This window comes from Tympanuchus pallidicinctus, unplaced genomic scaffold, assembly GCF_026119805.1.
Source record: "Tympanuchus pallidicinctus isolate F22 unplaced genomic scaffold, pur_lepc_1.0 scaffold20, whole genome shotgun sequence".
Taxonomy (NCBI): domain Eukaryota; kingdom Metazoa; phylum Chordata; class Aves; order Galliformes; family Phasianidae; genus Tympanuchus; species Tympanuchus pallidicinctus.
In genome coordinates, this window is record NW_026294722.1 from 12,417,855 (window position 1) to 12,440,610 (window position 22,756).

Consider the following 22,756-nt stretch of genomic DNA (forward strand, 5'->3'; position numbering starts at 1 on the left):
ACTGGAGGGCCAGCGCCGTGCTACTTGGCAGTGCCACTGTAACTGAGCCCGGAGCTGGCTCTGACCCCTGGCCCCATGTGTTGGCACTGGCACAGCTCAGCCCTGGGTTGGGTCCATCCTGCTCTGCCTTCAGCCACTATGCTTCCAGAAAAGCTCGGGTCCCTGAAGTCACGTGGTCACCAGCCCCATGCAAGAGGGAATTTGCTGCAGCCTCTCCTCATCCATGAGCATCACTGCTCGGTGCCTGCAGATGTGGGGTAACTTTGCCATCCCAGTGCTCAGATCCCCATCTAGTGTGAGCAGCAGACAGACACAGGCCTCTGGCTGTCCCTCCCTGTCCCCAGCCGTGTTCCACCATACCTCAATGACTCCAGGAGCTCAGTACTGTCCGCAGTGGCTGCTCCTATGGGAGCAGACCCATCAGGGCCACCAAGAAAACCAACCCTCAGCCGGCTCCCACAGCAGGCACTAAAACCAGCCGAGGCTGGGAAAATGCAGTACTCTGAGGAATTAGCATTAATTAAGCCTAATCCCTGAGGGACCGCTCAGTGTGCAGCTCGGTGTGCTGTACCCCAGGCAAGGGGGGGTCCTGGCTGCCCTTTGCCCAGGGATCCCAGAGTGATCCTGGCATTGCCCCAGGAGTGGGAAGCTAGCACAGAACTGTGCTCCAGCCAGCAAGGGTAGGAGCAGCAGAAAGCAATAAAACTCTTCTCGTGCCCTTTGGTGTCTTTTTGCATACCTACCCCCCTGCTCAGCATCTCCATTAGGAGATAGATGGGCCAAGACACAGAGCACAGCTCAGTGATGCCTGCTACTGCTGCAAGTGGTGTAAATTAAACTTTTGGTCAGTACCATTTCCTCTGGTTCAGCTAGGTGGGAAACTGTGTTTTACAGCCCTTTGGCTTCTCATCCAAAGGGGAAAAAAAGAGAGAGGGAAAAAAAGCCCTTTAAATAGAACTTTCCACTGGAAGTACCTCTGGAAAGACAGCAAACGGAGAGCTGCCAGCACAAGAGATGGGTGCAGGGACAGTGGGGACACAGCCCAGGAACAGGCTCCTCCATTGTCCTTGCAGCCAGCTCTGCCCTTGCCAGATGTCACCTGGTGCCACATGGCCACACGTTGCTCTAAGTCACCCCCCAAAGCCAAGCCCTATTGGAGACCCTTTCCTTAGGACAGCCACTTCTCCTGTGTTTAGTTCTTCCCAGCTCCTGCACAGCCCCTGTCTTTCCCCAGGTCGATCTCCCCATGTGCTTTGCTTTTTCCCAAAATATATTTCCTAAGAGAACTTGCAGGCTTCTTTTTGCTGCTGGAGCCACATGCTAGCAGCTGGTGGGAATGCGAGCTGCCTACAGCAGGGAAAGAGAAACAAGATGCTTGGCTCATTTCTCCAGCTCCCTGGCCACCAACAAAAGCCACAACCATGGGGTGAGACCACACTCATAAGTGCAGCCACAAATGGGGATCCAAGTCCAGCCAGCAGGGCTGGGGCTGCAGAGTGCCCCTCACCTGCTGGGGATTGGCTTCAGTGTGCAATGCAGGCACTTTGGGCTCCAGCACAAACGGATCTCGAATGGAGGAAGTGATCCATTGGAGATGGGACTGAGGATGGACACCCAAGATGAGCTGGGTGCCTGAGGACTTTGCCATGTTCAGGCACAGCATTTGGGCTCCAGAGAGCAAAGTTCAGTCTGGGCAAGAGAACAGCACTGCTTTCCTCCAAGCAGCAATGAGAGCTGATTTGCAGCAAATACTGTTCCACTGCCCAAGTAATTTGCATTTATCCGATACTCTCTTTTGCCTTTTTTCCCTTTATCCCAAATAATCCCTTTTTCACATGACAGTAATTTATCTGTCTTGCTTGTCTGTGACTTGGGACATGCCATGGCTGCTGTTTCTTGGCTGGGGTCAGGTACGTGGGATCTACTGGGATGCCCAACAGAGCAGAGGAGCCCTGTGTGTGCCAAAGCCAGTGGATCAGAGCAGCACAACCACCACTGGATCTGGAATCCCCCAGATGCCACGTGATGGATGCAAAAATCACAGCCTGTCCCTTTAAGGCCAAGACGACCAGTGTGTTAATGGAGGCTCTGGAAAAGAAGTCAGGGCTATTGGCTCCTGCGTCACCAGCGCCGGCCATTGATTCCCTGCTAACGTTTCATATTGGGCCAAACTGGCTGTTGGAGGAATAGTTTCTCATTTAACACTCTCGGCTGCAGGAGAGACCCAGATGGGTCCCATTAGCTCCAGAGGGACCGTCCTGTCTGTGGGCTGCTGGAAAACACTTCCAAGCAGCCCCCTCCTTCCTACTTCCAAAGAGGGACGTCAGCCTTCTGACGAGGTTTGCTCTGTGATCCTGGTTATTTCAGCCTCCGGCGGATGTTCCTTTTAACATTATTATTATTTACCTTGCATTTAAATGCAGGAAAGGCAAACGAATGGAAATAAGTCCCCAGCATCAGCCCTCAGCCCATTCAGGTCCCCAGGACCATGTGCAGACCCCTGCCCAGCCTCCGTCCCCTTCCCTCTCCCCCTCCCACCCTTCCTCTCCTCGCTGTCTTTCCCTCTCCCACTCTATTTAGTCTGTGTTCAAAACTCTGCACAAAAGCTCTTACAGATCCCTGGGCTGTGACCCAAACAGTAAAGAATGTTTATACGCTGGTTGTCTTCCATTGCTGTGCATGAATATTGTGCACACACGCACTCACACACGGCGTTTCGGTGCCTCCTCGGGCTGCCGGCCAAGGGAGTGCAGCCAAAGGAAAGGCATCTGGGCCCTCGTTGAGAAAGAAGGGAAAGGAGAAGGAAAGCAAGCGGAAAGGAAAGCATTGGGGTAGGAGCAGCTCTCCCAGCTGTGGGTCGGGTGGTGCAGGCTGAAAGGGTGCTTGGTGAGAGGTGATGGCTTCAAGTTGTGCCTGGGGAGGTTCAGGTTGGATGTTAGAAAGAATTTCTTCCAAAAGAGTGGTGATGCAGTGGCACAGCTGCTCAGGGAGCAAGGTGGGGTCACCATCCCTGAAGGTGTTCAAGACCCATGGAGATGTGGCAGTGAGCAACATGGACAGTGAGCATGTGAGGAGGGCTGGAGATGGACTTGAGGATCTTGGAAGACTTTTCCAACCTTAATGATTTTGTGATTGATGCTTCCTAATGGGTTGCAGCAGCTGCTGCACAGCAGTAATGAGTTCAGCGCCACCACGCCGCTCAATCACTGCCTGCCTCAGCGGGATGGGGGAGAAAAGGTGATGAAAAAAAAGCTCATGGGTTGAGATAAAGGTGGGGAGATCACTCAGCTGTCACCAAAAAAGTGTAGCCAGAGTCACTCATTAGCACAGCATGATCAAGCAGAGGACTGTGTTTCCAGCCAGCTGGAACAGGTTCTTCTCTAGCGCAGGGAAATTATTGGAAACTTCTTTTTATTAAAAAAAATATAAAAAATAGTCACTTCTGCAGCCACCAACTATCAAAATCTTACTGCAGAATCAAGCAGATAGATAGATGAGTAAATAAATGAGAACAGCAGACATGTGACATCCAATCACAGGTGCATCCTATCACTCTCATTAAAAACAACAAACGATTCTTATAGGCCACCAGAACTTCCTCGGAAGGTGAGGTGAGCTGAGCTCAGCTTCCAGCCTTGAGTTTTCTGTAATGCTGTGCAGGGTGGCTGTTGGATCTGGTCTTCCCTATGGGTAGGGATGGAATTGTCATTTCTTGCTGAGAGGGGGAGTGCTTAGCCCTAGTGTGAGGGAGTTGTTACTGCCCCAGAATCACAAGGAGCTGCCTCTGCATTAGGAAAATCACATAAAACCTGTTAAATGAGGATCGTGTAGCTTTACTGGTAGCTGTAGCCTGTGAGTTAAGGATGGAGCAAGACAAAGCTTGCTCATCATGTAGTGAAGATGGTGCTCTACTCAACATGGCTTGAGGTGCTGGAGTCCTGCGGGCTGGTCCTTGGCACCCACAGAAGGAGGAAGCTTTCTTACACTAGGGAAGTCTCCAATCCTGCTCTGAATGCAGTGAAAGCTCCCTGTGTTGCACAGCATTCAGCCTCACCAATCTGATGGGCACTGGGTTTCCTTCTCGTCTTCCAGAAATGTGACATCCTGGAGGTCTCAGCAGGGGTTAACTCTGCGCAGAGCAGTCACGCGATGGGGAGGCCTTCTTCCAAGTACTAAATAATTTGCAGAAGTAATACATTTGTTCCTAATTAGGATAATTGCCCCATCACTTTTCTCTGTGGCATTGGCCAACCTAACTCACAAACATCTGAAAACACGAGCTGAAGTATAACCAAATTTAGGAGCTGAGTTGAGTAATATATTGCCTTGATTTGTCCTAAAACATGAATTGGATGGGAGTCCTCCTGCACAGTGCATTTCCAGGGAACATAAGGAACCCATTGTGCAATTTGCAGTAATACTTCCAACACACTGTGGTGCACAGCCCGTGCTGTGCTCTGCCCTCCTGTCCCATGCTACTGCATCTCCTATACCCTCGTAGCTGTGAGCTGGGGGGGATAATCAAACCATTTTGGTGTGGAATGCTGAGTATGGTTACAGCAAAGCAGATACAGGGGCTTACCTGCTCCTTCATCACTACAATTCTCTGTTCAGAGACAGCCAGAGCAGGGATATGCCTTGCCCTAACTCACCTGGAGGCCAGCAGCAGACATGAGGATAGGGTGAGGTGCTATGATGGAGGAGCCATTTGCCTGCCATAAGAAGAGATGCCAAGAGCTCACCAGTTCCCACCTCTGTGGGAAACTTTGTCACTTGAGTGCCCCTTGCCACGGCTCTGTGCCCTGTCATTGCACACAGTTCTCAGACCAGCTCTACTAAAGGCATTTCCTCCCTCAGTGAGTTTTCCAACCAATCTCCATGTTTCACACGACATGCTGCAGTGTTCATTGATCTCACAGTGCCGCTTTCTGCACCTCCCAGCACTCCTTTCTGCTCTGGCCATGCTTGGTGTTTGCTTCCTTCTCCTCTCCCTCTCAGCTCTTTGCTGGGGGGAGTGCACCTCCAACAAACCCCCTAACACCTCGCTCCTTGCACTGCTATTCATGCACACAAAGGGCTTCATCATACCGAGCAAGGGGGAAAAAAATAAGAGTCCCTTTCCTCGACAATACCAAGGAAACCTTCTCACTGGTATGCGAGCAGATGGATTTCTGATCAGCTCCATGGCTGAATGAATGCATAGGGGGATGCAGACCCCATCCACACACCTCTTTATGCCATACAAGATCCTTGTCCAATACACTTTTTTTTTCTATTTTTTGACACTAGGGAGGCTCAAACCAAAATGGAACAAACCCAAGGAGAGTTTTCTGGCCGCAGTTCTGCCTTAGCTGGTTGAGATCCCCATCCTGGGTGCAGTGCTGGGCCTGGGCCCCTGCAAGCTGCAGGTCTGCTGGAGCACAGCCACCCGCCTTCCCGTGCTCTCAGACCTCTTGCTTCCAGTCCAAGTGCATCCTGCTTAAACCTCCCTCCTGGATTTGGGCACTTAATAAGTCTTAGCATTTTATTAGCAGATGCTAATAGCAGTGGCTTGGAGCCACGTGCTTTGAATTCAAATCCTCCCTGTCTTAGCGTGCGCCTCTCATCCTGCAGCAGCTCAGACACAGATATCTCCTGCATCCCGGACTTGGAGCTCTCCCTGCACACTGCAGGCTGCACACAGCACAGGATGGGGACAGGGACACCAAACCTGCTGCACCCTGCCCTGCACAGAGAGAGGGAGGAGCCACTGTATCCCAACGTGCCTCTAAAACCTTTCCCTCGTGCCTTCACTGGGTGCTACACAGGAGAACAGCCCAGGTCTAGCTGGCACAAGCATGAGCCCGGCACACCACCAGATGCTGCACAAGGGATCTGCCTGATGCATTTACAGTAGGTGTGAATGGGGAGGAATAGAGAAGGGTGGGAAGGCACAGCCCTGCCTGCAAGCAAGCCCTGCAAAAGTGCCTTTCCCCTGCAAGATGGGCACACTTCCCTTCCTAGCAGCCCTGGTGTCCAGGTTTGTCTCATAGCTGGGAAGTCCTGGGGTGTCCAGGCACAGCCAGTCTATTAATCCCTCCATCCCTGTTTACGATGAATCCCCAAACACATCATTCTTCCCATTGATGTGGTGGTGGTGTGATGCCTGCAGGCAGTGTCAGCAAGTTCCAGGAACTGCCCTGCTCTCAGCACTGCCCACCCTTCCTGCTGACCTCCTCCAAAACCAAATCTCAAGTCCCAAGATCAGGCCCAGGATAGCTAAACAGAAGGGAGGACAGGCGATGCCCAGGACTGGCTGCTCCCTCCGCCCCGCACAGGGCTGTGCAGGCACCCCGAGCCCAAGCAGTACATCTGGAAGTCGGATCCATTAAAACAAACCCTATTACATAACGACAGACATCTGGAGCCTGTTACCACTACATTTTTAGTAAAAATAGTTTTTGATATGATCTCTCCGAAGAATGTGGCAGAGGGGGCTCAGAGCCAAAGTCCTCTAAGAATGGCTGTAAGTGCTTCTCATAAAACATCCCCGTCCTCCTGCTTGGAGCAGGGCTGCTTCCTTCCCGTCCCTCTCAGGGGCACTGGGGGAAGGTTTCAGGCTGAGGGCAGGTGCAGGGATGGGGCGAAGTTGCAGGGTTCCCTGGGTCCTGAGCTCTGAGGTTTCCAAAGGGAGACCGTGGGGACTTCAGGACACTGTGCAGCTGCGGAACACCCTTTCTCCATGCTAATCTATTTGCAGGAAAGTGAGCGTGGCCCCACGCCGCCAGAGCAGCAAGAAGCTTTAAGTGTACCTGGACGCGTCTGAAACACAAATCCCCACATGGCCACGTGGTAAGAGCTGTTCTGGCAAGCAGCAAAAGAGCAGAGTGACTGATGATTGCAAACACTTTCCTAACAGCTCTTGGCAGGGAGAACGCTGTGAGCTTGGACAGTGCGGGGATGGCCCCGGCTTTCCGTGCCCTGGAGAAGGACTTTTTGCACCAGGCTATCAAAGACATGAAGTTCAACCCAGCCTCTCCTTTGTGTAAGAATGCTGTTGGTGCTCCTTTTCTCTTTCTTTTGTTTGGAAGACCTCTCCCAGTCTGCAGCCTCTGGCTTAGACTACCACAGCCCTGATATCCTCCTGGATTCCCACCTCTGTAAGATTGTTCCTGTTCCCCGCAGCCTTCATCAACTGGCAGCTCCCAGCAAGATGCAAGGAGGAGGAAGAAGGGTGAGAGCAAGATGAGCAAAGGACAAAACTTGTAAAGCCCTGCTCGGCACTGACATGAGTCTGGTGCCTGCCCTCAGCTTCCTCTTTGAAGCCATCATTCTGGGAAATGTTGTCTGGCTGCTTCAGGCCTAGGAAACAAGAGGTCTTTCTTTTTCACCACTCCATGTTTTAATTTACAGCTTCAAACACTGGTCAGCAATGGGAAAGTCCTGCACAAAGGAGCAGAAACACGGGCTGCTGGGGAGAAGGGCTCCTGAGCTGTGGGCAGTCCCTGCATCCATTCCTCCTGCACTGCCCCTCTGATGCTGCTTTCTCTCTCCCCTTCGAATCGCTACTGACTTCATACCAATTTTATCAAAGAGAGATGGCAAACAAGAAGCAGAGGACCAGATTTGCTTCAGTTTGCATTCACTTTGGTATTTCCCAGCAGCTCTCTCCTCACTCTCATTCACTGTTCTGCTGGAGGAGCATTGGAGCTGCAGGATCTGGTGCTTCCATGGGCAGCTCCTGCAGACCGCAGCCTCAGAGTGCCACAGCATGAGATATAGTGAGTGGAGCCAGCAGGGAAAGCAGTGCTTTGCAGATATTGTAATGAACTAAAGCCCAGAGCTCTGCTCACTGTAGTAACTGGCAGAATCTCTGTCATTGTGTGTACATTCTTTGCATGAGCATTTGACACTGGGAAAACACAGTTCCTGAAGGATGGGCAGATTCTAACACGAGCATTCGCACATGCCAGAACTCAATCCAGAGTGTCATTTCTCTTTCTCCCTGGACGTGTTATGTGATGAGGGCTGTGGTAGCCAGGCACTGCCCACTGGGTGGGTGGCAGAGATGGGATCCCATTTGGAACTCCTTTGGGAATTAGTTCCTAAAGAGCCCATGGCCGGTCCCACAGCTCTCACCCGGTCCTGCCCTGTGTGTCCTGACTGGCACCCATCCTACAGGAGAATACCAGCACTCTCCTTGGACCTCCAGGCGGTTCTGGCAAACGAGTTCCCAGTGGCACTGTCCCCATCAGCTCCTGGCAGGTCAGAGGAGATGGAGCCCAGCGCAGCACAGGCCCTGCAGCTCCCAGCTCCTTCCCCATCCCCAGCCAGCCTGGCCCCACTCGGCCCCTTCTCCTCCCACCCCCCTTCTGGCACCTTTCCACACCAAGGAGTTTCCACTGCTGCTCTCAAACCGCAGCGCGATGCTCGGGAACGTGAAACCTGGGCTTGATGGAGGGAATAAATCGAATTGTAGGAAATGCAGCACATGAATGAAAGGCAGGGGGGAGGAGAAGCCGCTTTTATTGCTCCCAGCGCCTGTCGCTGTGGTCGGGAGCGTGCTTCCCTTCCAGCACACAGCAGGACCCCAGCACGGGGCTGCAGCTGGGGGTGTTGTGCTTTGCCCTGGGGTTTGTCCCCCACCTCCATCTCCACACTTATTTATTTATTTGCTCCCCAGCACATTACCTAATCCCTCCCATTTTCCATGGCTGTCACAGACCCACTTCCACCGCCAAGGCGCGACGGAAAATATGCTTCATTTTTTTCCTGGCAAGTACCTGATTTTTGTGAGGAAAAAAAAAAATACAGGCGACCATTCCTCCCTCCCCACACCCAGAAGCACAGGAATGGCCCAATCCTCCCCATTTTCCTCTTGTCATTGCTGTGCTGGATGCCGCTCCACGAATGCCATCCCCAGGGCTCCCAGCACCCCCAGGCCTTGTGCCCATCTGCAGCACCCGCACTCCTCTGCTGTGCAGCGATTCAATACTGAACTGCAAGACTTCAGCAGATGTCCCCACAGTAGGGCTGAAACCTGTCCTGCTGAAGGGCTCACAGGGATGATGCTCTTTGCTCAGCCTGCAGCCAGCCCACACTCTATCTGCGAGCAGGGAAGTGTCCCTGTGCCAAAAAGCTGTGGGGTCTGCATGAACACCCAATGGCCCCACGCACTGCAGGAACCAGAGTCTGCAGGTAGGGCAGGGGGTGTACCGGGGGTCCGCTGTCCTTTCCAAAGGGCCAAAGCACCCATGCAGCCCCAGTGAGTGGCACAGGGCTTGAAGCTCCACAAGCATCCCTATGGAGCTGCTATCCAGCATCCAGGGAGCCAAACGAGAGGAAACGAGCATTGGGAAATTATCTTTGAGCCACTTAGAGAGGATACAGTGATGTGGGGTACCAGTAGGGTGCAGGGGCTGGGATGGAGGACACAGCCATATCACAGACATGGGGCAGAGCTGCAGAATGTAGTCCACTGAGCTCTGCCTGGGTGTAAGCACAGAGAGCCTTGGCAACTCCCCAGAAGAAGCAAGGCTGGGGTTTCCAAGCTCACAATCTTCAGCTGAAAAATTTTAAGTAAAACTGAATATTCTTCATAGAAAGCAGCTGGCATTGCTGCTAAATGAACCCAAACCTCACATGTTGGGAGAGCTGGCATGGCCAGACCTCCTGCTGCTGCTCAGAAACAAGCATAAGGAGGAGGAAGATAAAAGCAAAATAACAGATTTTAAGTTTGGCGCTGTCTTGTTTTGCTCCGTTCCCTTTGATTCCCATTTTATAACCAACTTCAGGGAGCTGGCAAAACTGCAACCTGCCCCATCCTTGGATAGGAGCATCATGGCAGTGACACCACAGCCCCTGGACTTGGTGAGGGGAAGGACAGAGCTGTGCTGCTCCTTTCTTTTCCTTTTGTTCACATTTCGGAAGAGCATGTGTGACCAGAGAGTGTTTGCAGCAGAGCTGAGCACTGCCAGACCAGGGAGCACAGCACGCATCTGCTGTGCAGCTGCAGGGGTTGCACACCTAATGCTGCTCCAGCAGAATGGGGGCTGGGGGGCTTTGCAGCCTGAACCCACCCAGCCATGGTGTGCAGCAGCCGCAGGCGCAATGACACTCATGTTCTGGCTGTTTTTACTCCACAGTGCTGCTTGTGCTGCTCACAGCCCTGCGAGGAAACGGCGGTGATGCTCGTGCAAACGAGGAAGCAAAAGCTTTACTGTGCTTTTCCATCACGCACAATGGCCGGGGGCTATGCAGAGCCAATGTAAGGCTTGTGCCAAGCCTGCGTCCTGCAACCCCGCTCCTGCCAGATGAGCTGGGACAGCTTCAGCCACAAAGCCTCACAAAGAGAGAGAAACAAGAGTAGGGGGCAGTGAGAGCGTTACCTGAATTCAACTCTGGGGAGCGGGCATCTCTGCATCCACATCTCTGCTTTGTGTTTAGGAAGCAGCAATGGTCCCTTCTCTGCACTTTCCCCTTACCTGGGGCTCCACCATCGCTGGGAGCAGAGGAAATACCTGGCATTCCTGCTCCATGCTCTCATCTCCCAGGCAGGCCCCATGCAGCGGCACAGCCCAGCTCACGGGGCTCCTGTCCCGTTATGTGGGGAAATTTTTGCTGTCTGAGTGGTGCACAGGGCTGATCTGACCTTGATGGGGTGAAATATGTGACAGGGAACAGGCTGTGGGACGAGGAACAGTGTGGGGTGGGAAGGGAAAAGGAAAAGGTAAAAAAGTGTGTGGGGGAAAGGGGAAAAAAAAGGAAAGGGGAAAAATGGGAGGAGAAAAGATGAAAAGGAAAATGAGAAAAGATGAAAAGGGAAATGAGAAAAAAGGGAAAAAAAAGTGGAGGGGGGATGAGAAAAAGAGAAAAGGCAAGGGCAGGCAAAGAAAGGCAAAGCAAAAGGCAGAGAAGGGGAGGGAAGGGGAGGGAAGGGGAGGGGAGGGGAGGGGAAGGGAGGGGAGGGGAGGGGAGGGAAGGGAAGGGAAGGGAAGGGAAGGGAAGGGAAGGGAAGGGAAGGGAAGGGAAGGGAAGGGAAGGGAAGGGAAGGGAAGGGAAGGGAAGGGAAGGGAAGGGAAGGGAAGGGAAGGGAAGGGAAGGGAAGGGAAGGGAAGGGAAGGGAAGGGAAGGGAAGGGAAGGGAAGGGAAGGGAAGGGAAGGGAAGGGAAGGGAAGGGAAGGGAAGGGAAGGGAAGGGAAGGGAAGGGAAGGGAAGGGAAGGGAAGGGAAGGGAAGGGAGAGTGTCAATGTTTTGTTTCTTTTTCCACTTCTGCCACTACTGGCCAGCAGCTGTGCACAGCTCCTCAACATCTGGAGCCTCTTGGCCACCAGCTGGGGCTCTCAGAGGACGTGTGTGCTCATGCACTCACTCGCTGGGCTGCAGCATGCTGAGTGAACGGAGCAACACGCCTCTGGCAGAAGAGCAGGAAGGCAGAGGAGCATTTCCAGCCCTGTCTGTCCCTGTCCTACTGGCGAGCCCTGCCCTCCAGCTGCTCCCACGCTGGAGATAGAGTGCCAAGGTCCCTGTGGGCTGTGCCAGCGGGACCAAATTCAAACTTCCAAGCCCCAGCTGCGTTTATGGTTCTCTCCCTCTTACACTGCAGCACGTGGCAGCCAGACATGGACACAGCGGTGGTGCGAGGCATGCTCCTGCAGTGAGGCTTGGAGAAACCCTCGCAGCCCATCCAGCCCAATACCTCCCAGCACCAACCACTGTTCTCAGAGTAGAAACAGAACCTCTGGGAAAACTAGGAAAACCTGCTAGGTCTGCCTCAAGAGACACTGAAATTTGGGCATGGTCCTGATACCACAGGAGTGTCCATTCTTGTGCTGTGCCCACTTGAGGAGCATGGGCAGGGCAGCAGGAGGACAGCAGTAAAGCATTGCAGCCCCACAGCTCTGCTCCCAGACTGGCTCCAGCTGAGCCAACCAGACTGCACTCCCCTTGGCTGAGGGCTGGAGACTATTTTTGGAAGCTCCCGAGACATCCAGGGAGGGAGCCGCCTTTTCTTTCCCTTCATTCACAGACAGGGTCATCTTGATTCATTCCATGGGGTTCTTTTTATTGTTATTTATTTATCTTCACTTCTACTTTCAGCATTAGGAAAGTGGAGCTGAAATGCAGCAGAGCTAGAGGAGCAGGGTTGGGCTCACCTGTCTGCAACTGCAGAGAGACATGAGCATCCCTGCCATGATGCATCTGCTCCTCGTGTCCTGCTGGGGGCACATGCCAGCTTTGGGGTTGTACAAGGAAGGAGAGCTGCAGCCAGACCTGCAGGATCTCATGCAAAGCTCCAGGTTCCCAAGCGGCTTGGCTCCATGTCTGAGCATCCAACTCAGGATGGGGTTCTGGCCTGACCCTGACCCAGGACTTTGGGATATTTATGCCAGGGATGCAGCAGGACCCCACAGCAGACCCAGCTTTTAGGAGAATGTGACCTTTAATGTTGTAGGCACCAAGGCTGGATCCACACCTGGAGGCAGATGTGAAGGACAGAGGGCAGTGCTGGATTTATGGCTGATAGTCCCACTCACGTGCCCACACTGGTCCCAGCCCTGTCCCATTCACTGTGGCTACACCTGGGGACACCTTCCACCACTAAGGTGACAGCTTCTGTGCAGGGACAGCCCAGAAGAGAGGGCTTCACACCCAAGGGAGATGCTTCCCTCAAAGGACACCCCTTTCCCCTCCTGCCCACAGCCCCTGGCTTGCAGGAAAGGACAAGAAGGACAGTTCAGCGCCATGGATCATTAGAGCAGTGGAAAGATCAGGGGTGTCCACCCAAGGCTCCCTCCTTCCTCTCATTGCTCCAGGCGGCATTGGGCCCCTCTGCTCCCGATGCTGCTCAGTGCCTCGCAGGATCCAGGATTTGCCCTTAGGGAAGGTGCCACCAGGGCACTGTGGTCTCCCCATGTGGCCCGGACTCAAAGTGGCTGCCCCTCTGCAGAGACATAGCAGGCTCCATCCACAGGACATTCTGACATGTGAACGTGTTTGTTTCATTGGATGGAGATGGGAAAACAAAGCCCCGGCAGCAGTAGTGGAACAAAATCCCCTGCGGCCACCCCTGGCTGGGAGCTGCCAGCTCTGATTCCACAGTGCTTTTCTGCCTGGGACCAGCATGCATGCAGCTCCCAGCCTGCCTGGCCAAGGAAACAACAAAGGGCAGTAATGAGTCTGCGAACAATTAACACACACGGGGCCAGGCTCTGCTCGGTAACCTTGGCGTGAGGCTGGGGTTGGCGGAATTTCTCCAGCTCCATGCCAGGGAGGCTGTGAACAGGCTATGGTCCCGGGGAGCAAAGGCAATAAAACAGCCGAAATCTTGCTAAAATAATGGGATGGAATGGATTGCAAGCAGGTAAATCCTTCAGTCCCCAGTGCCCAACGCTCACCACCAGGTACGCAGCCAGGAACAATCCCTCCTGACGTGCTCTCCCTCCTCAATGCCCTCCAGTGATGTCTGCCCTTGTCAACACACACTGGCAAAAGAGAAAAATCTCCGAAACTAGCAGGTGTCCTTAAGTCCTGTCAAATCACATCAGCGCTGTCTGTGGAGTGGGGCTGGCAGCAGAGCTCAGCCTGACCCCGGGTCCAGCCGCGCTGGTCCCCGAAGCACCGCTGTAATTAGCGCTGGGGAAGGAGCGGGGCCAGTGGAGGGGAATTCCCGGCCCTGGGCCCATTGCCTTCATCGATGGGATGACCGTGGTGCCGGGGGTACCTCTTGTCCACACCCAGGGAGGGGTGAGCATCTCTCGCTCAGAGCTCACTGTTAATCTTTGAGATTGAACAGGGGTTAAGCACTCATTTCTCCAAGGCTGATGGATTTTGGCGCATGTAGGCTGGAGGTTCTCCAGGGTGCCTGATGTTTTATGTCTTTGGGATGTTTTTGTCTTCCTTCAGTTGTGTTCAGTGCTGGTATCGTGTTTATATCAGCAAAATTCTGGATTATTGCCTCTTTTTTTTTATTTTTATTTTTTTTTAAACAAACATCTGCCGCTTCTGCTTGTACGCTGTCACAAACTGCTCACGAATGGCGTTCTGTTGGGTTCCAAGTCGTGAGCCTTGGGAGCCCATCAGCCCTTGGGCACACATCCCTGCTCCCACATCATCCCAAAACTGCAAGAGAAGAGGAATGTGAGCAAACAGGGACCTGCCAGCCCCTCCTGTCCCAGATTCCATTCTACACCATGCTGGGCAGGAGCGGTTTCAGTGGCAGCAGGTGCTTACTTATGGATTCCAGACAAAGGGCTGCACATCTCCATGCCTGTGGTCTGGGACTCACAGCCCCTCCTGTCCCAGCACAGCTCCCCTTAGTCAGTCCCTCTCCATCGTCATCTGCCTGCCCTTCTCTCCCTTCCTTTTTCTCTGCATTCACTGGAAAGAAAAAAAAAGATAGGGGAAAATATAATCAAATCAAAAGAGAAACGGAAAGAAGCACCTCAAATTTGCTAGACAGGCACTTTCTTTGTGAGATCAAGGGCCAAATTCTGCTTTCATCACACTAGAGAAAAATCTGGTCTATCTCCCCTCAAATTAATGGCATTCCTTCGTAAGGGGAACAGAATTTCATTCATTTGCGCCTTGTACAGCAGCAACGGGGCCATTAATCCTCGCAGCTTCCAGTCACGTCCCAGCCCAGCGCTCCAGCATGGGAAGTCCCAGATCATTTGCTTGCATCCTTCCTTGACTTGTCAGCTCATGATAAACAGCATCTCGTCCCGATCCCACGCGGACAAGCACACAGAGTGATTACATCACCTCTAAACCCCTTCCAATAAGATAAAATGCAGCTCGCATCCAGTTGGAACAACTCGCTATTCCCAGACGGGCTCTCCCCACTCATGTGCAGTGCTCAGAGCCCAAAACATGGTGTCTGCTGAAGCATCATTCTATCATGTCTATCACTCAGCATAGAGCCCCAGCTCAAAACTGGGGCCAAGAACACCATGGGGGGAGCCTGAGCTGCCCTGTGGGGTACCCTAAGGAGCCTCCAAACATCTCTGCACAGCTGTGGCAAGGAGGGAGAGCACTGGGAGCCTGAGTTGCTAGTGTGCCAAGTGCCAGGGAGGGGGAGATGAATGCAAAAATTCTTGGTGCTACTGAAATGTCTGGGCTTGTTTTCTTTGGTGTACCCACAGCCAGTAGGTGTACCTGGACGCACCCTGATAGGCTCACCTGGACAAGGCCTGCACTAGCCCCAATCTCTATGTAAGCTCAGCTCAGGTCTGTTCTGTTCTTGAAGTTGTGCCTTGGGGTGCAAGTACCTGCTGTGCTCAGGTCATCTGAGATGGTTGGGTTGGACTGGATTGGATGATGCTTCTCTGTGCTAATATCATGGATTGTAACCATCTTTCTCCTGAGCCTCACTCCTGGTAGGAAAATAGCAGTACATTTTCTACTGCAGTGGGGTTTTGTTTTTGCTTAAAAGATATAATGGAAGTACAAATAGCTAAAGGTATTGATGATAAATATGGAAGGAGCTCCTTAACATTATGATTTGTATCTCTTTGAAATTTGATTCAGCTCCTTTAAAGCTCAAGTAGGTACCCAATTTTTGTGATGAAACAGGTCCTCTTCTTCCCAAAAGGAATAATGGGAGCACTGCTGAACCCTGCTCCCAGCCTGCCCAGGGCATGTGGCATGGAGTCAGCCTGCAATGATGCTGTCATCATCCAGACTGCCTCTGAGCCATTGCACCTCAAACCCTCTAAGAAGGTTGAAGTGGACCTGGAGCCACTCAGCTGGAGAGGCAGCAAGTGAAGGATTGTGTTATGTGGGCAAGCACTTAAGAAAAGTGTACAGAAAGGTGCTTGGTGGGTTTGGCTCAGCACCTCACATCAGTTCTCCCCAAGAAGCAATCTGGTGCTGCCCCAGCACTGCAGGCACTCTGTAAAATCAGTGAGGGTGGAGAACAGCATCCCCAGAGCCCTGTGCTTTCCTTCCAAAGCACACACTCAGTTTGCTTGATGAGAACTAGGGCTGTATGAGAAATTGGCTGCAAGAATTCCCAGCACCCCCCAAGCAGTGCTGTGGGAGCTCAATGGCTCACTGACCCCAGTAGGTTGGGTGCATAAGGGTTTCTTGCCCTCCAGCAGCAGTCACCTCCTAGCATACAAACCCAGAAATTGGCCATTCTCAGTGACAGCAATCACAGGTCGGAGCGATCTGGGGGCTGGGAGGATCCCTGACCCAGCAGAGAGGGGTCCGTGGGTTCCCCTTTGTTTTATTTCACTCGATCGATCTGCAAATGAGGCAGAGCAGTCCCACAGATGGAGTCACCCCATTGATTTATACAAATTCCTCCAGATTTATGCCAAGGTTTATGCTCTACAGGCATTTGCATTTCTGCAGTCTGGACAGAGGCTGGGAGCTTTTATTGGGTGGATTCTAGGAAAACAGAAGCCAAGGAATAAAAATAACCATTTTTTCTGGGCTGGGCTGATTGCTCTCACACCGGCACGAGTCCAGGCCAGCTCTATTGATTTTTAAAGAGTAACTGGGTTTATGTCGGTGTAACTGTGTCCCCAGAGCTGCATGAAATGTTCACAACAAAACCTGTAATTACGTGAAACCAGCAGAACTTCACTGTTTGGGGGTTTCATTACAAATTTGAATCTCAGATCGAGCTCGTCAAAGGATTCCTTAAGGTTCATGAACCTCTCAGTCAAGCTTTGGCCCCGAGTCAAGCTGAGCCTGAGCTGATTTATAGTTCTGCATTGAAATAATGTGAAATCGGTGGTTTTGTTTGGTCTCGGAGCTGAAGCTCAACACTTGCTTGGCTTTCAAGAGGTCAGTTCTCTTTGAAAGCTGAGCTCCGAACCAAATCTGCAGTGGGAGCTAGAGGAGAGGCTGGCTAGATGAAAACCATAGAGGAAGAAGGATGAGGGCGGTGAATGCTGCCCAGCCCTGATGCAAAAGAAACGAGGTCTGAGCTGCACTATGAGCATCATCTCGCTGCTCTGGGGCGAGGATCAGATGCAATTCATTAGGACACGAGGGCAAGCAAGGATCACTTGATTCAGCTGGCTGCCACAGCGAGCTAAGTGCTATTAGTGCTAATCTGGCAGTCCTGCGCCTGCCCCGCGGAGAGGCAGGAGATAGCAGCACTGCTCTGATATTCTGCTTCACACTTCAAAGCTGGTGTTGTTCCTGCTGGTTATATATTGCCTGCGGGATTAAGATTCACAGGCAGCAGTGAAGCAGCTGACAATGTGGTTTGGCAGAGCTGGGACAGCAGCACATGCCTCCTCCTCGGCCAGCGCTGGATGCAGCGCTCGCGGCAGCCCTGGGAGGAGAGGAATGCAATGTTATGGCTCCCTGAGCTGTGTGGGGCCACACTTGCAGCCTGCCCAGCCAGTCGCTGTGGTTTGTTGCTTTTCTTGGCCAAGTCGGGGTGAGGAAAGCCAGGAACGCTACATTCCCACCTTGCACAGGACTGGTATAGGGCTGGGCATGGCATGGTGGGGTCTGATGGCATGGAGTGTGGTGGGACGCATGGCTTCATACATCATTCTTTGGATGATATGACTGCCAACATGACTAACAGCAGTCTTGTTCAGGCAGTCTGGGGACTGGGCTTCACTGGCCAAACTACACTTATCTAATCTGAGACTACAGAGGGAGGCATGTCATCTTCCTGGGCAATCACAGATAATGAGTGCACTTCATATACTAACTTCTGGCCAGCCATGCAGAGAGTAAACAAGCCAAAATGAGATTAATTGAAAATCAATGAAAGGGGCTTGACATGTACTCATGGAGATGGCCCAAGCAAAACTAGAGGCTAAATTCAATGGATAAATAACTCATTGTGAGTTATTTGCTCGGCTCTACTTAAGTGGTTGATTATGTGGGTCTTTGGTTAATTGACTTACTGAGTGGCTGGCGTGGGTTTTTGGCTGCTTGCTCACTCCCTGCACATTTTTGCTATTAACTCAGCTGTTTGGTGGAACAAGTAGTCTATTGTCTATATTTTGCTGGCTAGGTTGGTGTTTGGTTGGATGTTGGCTCTTGGGCTAATTGAATACATCTGCTGCTGGCTGTATGGTGGTTTTGCCAGGTTCATCACTGGCTCTGTTTCATTGTCTGCCTAACATGTTGGTGGCATTGCTTGTCACAGATCTGGTGCTCACCTACCTAATTTCCTGCTCCTTCACACTTGCAAACCAAGTTCTCACTTTTTCCCTGCTTGCCACTTGTTTGCTGTGGGCTTCTTCCATGATGCTCGGACTCCAAAGCAAGGACTCCTTGGCAAGCTGCATGCAGTATCTCATCTCCAGGACATCTGAATGTTGTCACCGAGAAGGATGAGCCACTTTCTGGAATTCTGTTCCCAGCTGTAGCTCTGTTCTACAGCCCTGGCATGGCTCCATCCTGACCTTTTATTCTTTTCATTGAATTCCTCGTCATTTTTCTCCTATGCCACATTTCCCAGCAGAAGCTTTTGGTTTAGAAACAGGTGGGTTGCTGGCTCAGAGCAAGGCTTCAGCTCATGGAGAACAGAGGAGGGAAACAAGTGGAGCAGGGAAGGGACCTAGTCAGGAAATGATCTCTGAAAATTTAATGATCTCAGCTGATTTGATAGGCCCATTTCATGCTCTTCTGCTTGCTTTTGGCCCCGATCTTACTTTAATTTTGGGGTGAAAGAATATTTTTCCACTGTGTAAATACAACTCCTCCAAAATGCATGCTGTGTAGGCTGGGAATCAGCATCACATGGTAAAAGGTATGTGAGAGCAGAGCCAGGAGCCAGCTGAGAACTTCATGGGGGACATGGGTGGAAGGAGAGAGAGTGTTACCTGCTCTTCTCCTCCTCCTGCTGAATCTCCTGACTGCAATTTGCTCATGGGCCCTTAGGCAGCCTGGCCTGGCTGGTCTCTGGCTGACATGAGGTGTTGACCGTACTGAAGCTGACTTGACAAGGCCCTGGGGAGATGCTCAAAGTAGCTCCCTTACAGCTCTCCTGCTTTCGTTTCGTCTGCCATGTCTGTAAAACAGTTTTGGAGCAGACAGCAGTGCTCACATCCTGCTGTGAATAATAGAATCATTAATGTTAGAAAAGACCTCTAAGATCACCAACCGTCGACTCACTCCCACCATGCCCACTAAACCATGCCCCACGTGCCTCCTGTTCTGCTGAGGGGTCTCAGTGGGATGCTCAGTGCCTTGTGGAGGTGATGTGAGAGCCCCCAGGGTCTGTGGTGGCCCTTTCATGGTGTAACCAATACCTCTGGATGTGATGGATGGCAAATGCCCATGGTATCAGCAGTAAGGAGTTCATCCTGAGCCTGGAAACCTGGGGTAAAAAAACCCACCCATGAGCAGCCATCCCTTACTATCCCTGCCTTGGGCTCTGTACTGCATGAGGCCGTGGCTCAGGGAGAATCTCCCTTGTCCTTCCAAGGACTGTCTCAGGGATGTTGTTGTTTCCCTGTAGTGCATTGTGAAACCCCTGGTGACTGAGTGATGGAGAGCTGCATGAAGAACATCCTCTGTGCTGGAGCAGCTGTGTGCCTCATCTTTCCGCTGCAATTCCATACAAGACATCTTTTGGCTCTGTTCACTCCACACCCCAAACACTGTGTTCTTCAGGTGAGCTGCATCTGTGAGCTTGACCCACAGCCCCGCTCTGTCTGTTCAGCTCTCCAGCTTAGTGACAGAAGAGCAAGGGAGCACACTGCCTGTCTGCAGCTCCACAGAGGTCACCAAAAGGTAAGGGAATAGAATAGGCTGAATTCTATGCATTTTTGCCGGTCTGAAGCTTCTCCTGTCTTGGAAAATGCCCACAGGGTCATCTTGCTGGAATCCTTCAGAAAAACATGGGGCTTTTGGAGGGCAGATGAAATGAGGTGGCTTGGAGCTTGGAAGGTTGTTTTTTTAGCTTATTGGAGGGGCAGCAAGAAAGAAAACAGTGATGGGATGATTCCCACTTAATGTCAGCTTAAACAAGGGAGATAGACAGGAAGAAGGAGGAAAGGAAATGGGAAGAGACTAGATGATCCACTGCTTGCACTCCTTGGATTCGGGCTGGGGTAATGGGGTGTCTCATTCTCTGTTTTCCAAGGCAGGGCAGAAATATTTCACCTGCCAGCAGTCTCATGGCTGGAGCATCAGGTGAGGTTGGCTGTGCAGGGTGCAGAATGCTTCCAGCACCATTAGTCCTCTGGATAACGAGGCAATAAAACAGCAGTTCTGGTCAGGGATGTCATGTCTGTCCTTGAGCCCCCACAAGGACTTTTCCTTTTGAGCCTTTCCCAAAGCAGCCCAGTCAGCAGCACACGTCTGATTCCCCACATCCCATTTGGACTTGTCTGAGTGGAGCACAGAGCTGCTCCATATTGCAAAAAGCCATCCAGAATGGTGCTGTTAGGACATGAAATGTAGGGGGAGGACAAAAGATCACTGAGGGATCCAGAGACAAATGCCTGGGTGGTGTGGAAGTGCCCAGCACAGCTCTGTGGCACAGGTATTGATTACCCTGAGCCTCCAAACTGGTTTTTTTCAGCCAGGTGGGGTGAGAGTGAGTACTCATGTATGGATGCTTGTATAGCAAGGAAGAATTTTCTGGATGAAAGCTTTAATTAGATTTGTTTGGACCATGTTCACATGCCTCCTGGGCTCACTCTCTGTGAATACTTTAAATAACAGTTTTATTGGCAGGAATATTTGTGCAAACTGCAAATTTGGGGTCAGCATCTCAGCTAATATAAATCAGTGCAGGCAGCAGAGGTCCACCAATTTACACCCGCAGAAAGGCAGACTCCCTGCATGAATATTGAGAAATTACTCTTGGAACATAAATCTGGAGTGAAAACCTCCAAGTATTTGTGCTGGAAACTTTATCCTGAGGCTGCAGCAGTTTTCAAATGGCAGCAGGGAGCATCAACCACCGGTCAGCAGGAGTCCTGGCACACAGACAGCTCCGGCATCTCTTTACCTCTGTCTCTTCTGGAGGATGGGTTGGGAGGGAGGGGCGGCTGCAATTCATGGTTTCTCCCCATACTGCAGTGCTCTGCTTCCATCCAGCCCTCCCCATACTGCTCACCTTCCTGATGGCACCTTCTGTGTCTGGACCCTCTGTTTTTTCATCCCTGCAGGTACACACAGCACTCACCCCTCCAGGGCTCAATCCAGCCCAGCGCGGGGCTCTGGGGTGTTGAAGTTGGATGCTTAAGGGATGGAAATTGTGGGGGAGGGCATTGAGCCTGGGGACAGTGGGAGAAAAAAGAGAGGGCCCCTCTGAACGCTATCTCCTGGAGGAACTGGAGTGTGCCCAGAAACAATAAATGTCCAGCGATGATTTGATGTGAGTTAAGATGGAAAAGCATCACAGGGCGCGTCTGAGACGAGCTCTCCCTTCAGACTTCAGTGAACTTTTAAACAAACCCGTGTGCTTGCAAGGCTGTGCTCCAGATGGGCTGGTGCTGGGAGGGGGCTGCTCTCAGCCCCATCCTTTGGACACAGAACTGCCTGGGGCAGCAAGCTGCAAATGGGCAGCTCAGAAGACTGAGGGAAGGTTTTATCCTTCAGCGACCTAAGCAGATTATTCTTGCTTCCTAGGCCAGGCATCCTGGAGAGGATGAGGACTGCTCTTCAACAGGTTATTCTGCTCATTGCTGCTATTCTTCACACATGTCCAAGGGCAGCAATCTGCCTTCCTCTCTGCTGCTTCAGAAAGGTGGAGGAATTATTTGGAGAAGTCCCCATTTTGCCATAGGGTTGGGGTGCAGGGGGGCTGCAGTGATCCCGGCCAGGACTTGCCTGCTGTGGCCCATCCCAAGGGAAAGGCAATGGTGCCCTGCTGGTGGGCAGAAAAAGTGTTCTGCATCTCGGCAATCACTCAGAATGAGAGGGAGAAGAATGTAAGGGGACTGCAGCCTTGGTGGAACACACTTGCAGCGAAGGGGCAAAGAAGGGTGCTGAGTACCTCCCAGGGGTGCTGTGAAGGAGCAGCGCTCCTTTGAGAATGGGATTCCAGTACCCAGCATGAAGAACAAGCACCTCTTTCCCACAAGGCTCCTAAAGTCCCTTCTCTTGGTCTGCACTTCTCCTGCATGTCCACACAGGGTTGCATGGCATCTCTGCACACACATACATGCATGGATGGCCCCATGTGCTGCTGATTGGAGCATCCTAAAAGCTGGCCCAGGTCCTTCAGTTCCTTTCTGGCGTCGTTTTGGGGTGGGAGCAGAGGGAGGCCGGATGTGTGGTAGCCCTGCCCTTACACCCAATAAAATGGATCTGTCTCTGGTTTGTATCTAAAGGAAAAAAAGAGAAGGGGAGAGAGGGGGGAAATAGCCTCTCCTAAATGAGATTCCTGAAATGACAGTGTGCTGACATGCACCGGAGTGTTTCTGGCAAGAAATGGGAAAGCTAAGTAGGAGCTGGGGCTCGCAGGCACCATGGGGGCTGGTGGGGTGCTGGGCTGCTGCTCCCCTTCCCTGGGTCCCCTGCTGGCATCACTGCTGTGCTCCAGCCCGGCCGAACAGCAGACTCTGCACCTCAGGTTGGTGTTCGCCTGTTTGTTTCTTCCTTCTGTGCTGTTGCTGTCCCCCCATCCCTGCATAAGCCATCAGAGAGGGGGTGGGGAGAAGCTTCAGCTCCTCTGTGGGAAGGTTGTGGTGTTCAGCACGGGATGGAGCAGGGTGGCAGATGCATCACATCCCAATATGCCGGAGAAGCAGCAAACCCACACTGAGCAGCTCCACCCTCGATGCCTTCCCGGCGTTCGAGAGCACTGCTCCGCAGCCAGCTTTCTCCGCATAACGAACTG